Source organism: Microtus pennsylvanicus, unplaced genomic scaffold, assembly GCF_037038515.1.
Source record: "Microtus pennsylvanicus isolate mMicPen1 unplaced genomic scaffold, mMicPen1.hap1 Scaffold_50, whole genome shotgun sequence".
In the NCBI taxonomy this organism is placed as follows: Eukaryota; Metazoa; Chordata; class Mammalia; order Rodentia; family Cricetidae; genus Microtus; species Microtus pennsylvanicus.
The window spans coordinates 62,093-65,970 of NW_027460984.1; positions in this window are offsets into that span (position 1 = coordinate 62,093).

Consider the following 3,878-nt stretch of genomic DNA (forward strand, 5'->3'; position numbering starts at 1 on the left):
AACATTTTATTTTATTCTTATTATTTTCATTTTTATTTTTTTGGTTTTTCGAGACAGGGTTTCTCTGTGGTTTTGGAGCCTGTCCTGGAACTAGCTCTTGTAGACCAGGCTGGTCTCGAAATCACAGAGATCCGCCTGCCTCTGCCTCCCAAGTGCTGGGATTAAAGGCGTGCGCCACCACTGCCTGGCGTAAATCAGAATTTTTCATATTATTCCATGGCTGTTGTAATTTTCTCTGTGGCAGACAGAGGCAGGCAGATCTCTGTGAGTTTGAGGCCAGCCTGGTCATCTACAGTTCCAGGACAGGTGCCAAAGCTAAGAGAATCCTTGTCTCAGAAAATTTTTTTCTCTGCGTCTCACGTGTCGTGTGTCTTTCTCTAAGCAGGCCCAGGAATCCTAAGAGCCTGTAGGTGATCTAGGAAATCTCCTGTAGCAGGGGCCCTGGCCTCCACTCCTGGCCCCTGAGGGCACCTGGTAAAAGTGAGAAGGCAGATTTCAGAGACTAGTAAAGTTCAAGGTCACCAGCCCTTCCCAACAGCTAGAACCTTTAAAGGGTGAGGCTACAACTTAATTGGCCTGCTTAGATATGGATATTTTTGTTGTGGTTCTTGTTTTACAGGGCAGGAACAGACATCCAAGTGGGAATTTTCCACAGCTGTTTTAATTTTCTCAGACTCGGTATTTAGTATGAGAAGTGGTGTGTGGGGTTGTACAAACACAACTACTGAAAAAGAACCCTAAGAAAGCAGGCCTCCCTCCCTCCCTCCCTCCTTCCTTTTCTCCCTCCCTCCCTCCCTCCCTCCCTCCCTCCCTCCCCCCCCTCCCTCAGTTCCTCCCTCTCACCAAGCCATAATTGTGGCAGCCCCTTGGCCCACATAGTCCTTTCACTGATCAGTCAGACACACTCTTTTTTTATTTTTGAATTTTGGGTGAAGTCAATTAATTGAGCTCTTAGATGATGATGATGATGATGATTATTATTAGTTTATTTGTGTTTTTTTTTTTTTACATAGAGGTTCCCTGTGTCCCTGGAACTCACTTTGTAGACAAGGCTGGCCTCAGACTCACAGAGATCTAGCTGCCCCTGCCTCTACCTCTGCTTCCTAGTGCCGGAATTAAAGGCCTGTACTAAACACACTTTCCCCCCCTAAGTCAGGGTTTCTCTGTGTCTGTCGCTTTGCCTGTCCTAAAACTCACACTGCAGAACGAGGTGGCCTCAAACTCACAGCGATTTGCCTGTTTCTGCCTCTCCTGATTTCTGAGGGCTGAGAACTGAGAATAAAGAAATGTGCTGCCCAAAATATACTGCCGCTGCTGCAATTAAAAAAATAAATTAAAATAAAATAACCTGAGATAAACAAAGAAAAAAAGGAAAACACCTGTTTTTTCCTTCCTTCCTTCCTTCCTTCCTTCCTTCCTTCCTTCCTTCCTTCCTTCCTTCCTTTCTTTTTCCTTACTTGTTTTTTTTTCTGTTTTCTTCTTTTATTATTATTATTATTATTATTATTATTATTATTATTTTTGGTGAAGGGTTTCTCTGTATAATACCTTTAACTCACTATATAAACCAGGCTGTCATCTTGGTAACATTATGGTTTTGTATTTTCTTATTTCTTGTCTGTAAATCAACAAATCAACATTTCTTCTCTCTCTCTCTCTCTCACACTCATTTAATTTATGTTTTATTTTATTTTTGGTTTGTGTTCTTGTTTTGATTTTCAAGGAAGGGTTTCTCTGTTGCTTTGGAGCCTGTCTTTGGAACTAGCTCTTGTCAACCAGGCTGGCTGGCCTCAAACTCCCAGAGATCCACCTGCCTCTCTGCCAGATATGGAACCAGTCATCTTGGTTAGTTCAAAAGCCACCCCATAAACACACACACACACACACAACACACACACACACACACACACAGAGGCACATCCAGAGAAACATATTTTTTTTTTTTTTTGGTTTTTCGAGACAGGGTTTCTCTGTGGCTTTGGAGCCTGTCCTGGAACTAGCTCTGTAGACCAGGCTGGTCTCGAACTCACAGAGATCCGCCTGCCTCTGCTTCCCGAGTGCTGGGATTAAAGGCTTGCGCCACCACTGCCCTGCGATGCCCCTACTATAAAAATGGGTTTCAGAAACCGGCCTTTTGCCACAGTGTCAGAAGCCCAAACTCTGCCTGTGGTCTCAGCTAGCTGATAAGCTTCTGTGACTCGCGGTGTGTTTGTATTTTTAAGTTTGTTTTTGGTTTATTAGACTTGGTGGTGTTCTCATCTTTGCATGACCCCCCCCCCTCGACCCAACATTTAAGTGTCTTTCAACCATTTTAGATCCCTCTGTTGAGAGTTCTCTGTTTAGGTCTGTACTCCATTTTTTAAAGTTGGATTATTTGTTCTTTGGATGACCAATTTCTCGACTTCTTTGTGTATTTTGGAGATTAGTGAAGATCTTTTCCCATTCTGTAAGGCCGTCGTTTTGTCTTCTTGGCCATGTTCTTTGCTTTACAGAAGCTTTTCAGTTTCAGGAGGTCTCACTTATTAATTGTTTCTCTCAGTGTCTGTTTTTTTTTTCTTTTTTTTTTCTTTCTTTTTTTTTCTTTTTTTTCTTTTTTTCTTTTTTTCTTCTTTTTTTTCTTTTTTTCCTTTTTTTCTTTTTTTTCTCTCTTTAGTTTTTTTCTTTGTTTTTTTTTGTTTTTTTTTCTTTTTTTTTCTTTTCTTTTTTTTCTTTTTCTCTCAGTGTCTGTGCTACTGGGGTTCTATTTAGCAAGCGTTCTCCTGTGCCAATGTGTTCAAGTGCATTTGATATTTTTATTTTTATATTCTTTTATTGTGGATGAAGTCAATTATTTGAACTCTCAAATATTTTTATTGTTATTATCTCTCTATTTGTTTGCTTATTTGTGGTTGTTCAACATAAGGTTTCGTTGTGTACCCTTGTATGCCCTGGGACTCACTTTGTAGACAAGACTGGCCTCAGACTCACAGAGAGTCATCTGCCTCTGCCTCCTAGTGCTGAGATTAAAGGCATGCACTAAACACCTTTTCTATATATTTATTTTCCTAATAATTTATTTATTTTCATTTTATTGTCATTGGTGTTTTGCCTGCATGTATGTCTATCTGAGGGTGTCCGATCTTGGAGTTACCGACAGCTGTTGACTGCCATGTGGGTGGTAAGGAATTGAACCTGGGTCCTCTGGAAGAGCAGTCAGAACTCTTAACCACAGAGCCATCTCTCTCCAGCCCTCACCATTTTTTTTTTTGAAAACGGGGTTTCTCTGTGTCACTTTGCCTGGCCTTGAATCTCAATCTGCAGAACAAGGGAGCCTTAAACTCACAGTGATCTGCCTGCCTTGGTCTCCCTGATCTTGGAGGTGTTTTTATCATCTCTCTCTCTCTCTCTCTCTCTCTCTCTCTCTCAAATATGTTTGGTTTTGTGTTTTGCTTTATGAGACAGGGTTTCTCTGCTGCTTTGGAGACTGTTGTTAAAACTAGCTCCTTTCTTATAGACCAGGCTGTCCTAAAACTCCCAATGATCCTGTTTCTGCTAAATATGGAGCCAGTGCTCTTGAATGCCTTTGTCTGGTGAGGTCAAAAGCCACCCCCACACACACAATCCCCCCCCCAACACACACACAAACCAAACACAGGCACAGGCACACCCAGAGACACATAAATAAACTTTTAAATTAAGAAGAGCCTGGAGAGCTAGTTTCGCGGCTCTTCCAGAGAAATTGGGTTCAATTCCCAGCACCTGCATGGCAGCTCATAGTGATTGTAAATTCAGTTTCTGGGTGATCTGACATCTTCAGACCATTGCACATAAAATAAAGTTAAGAAAATCATAAAAAAATTCCTTAAGGAATTGAAATTTAACTAAATCCCACACAATTG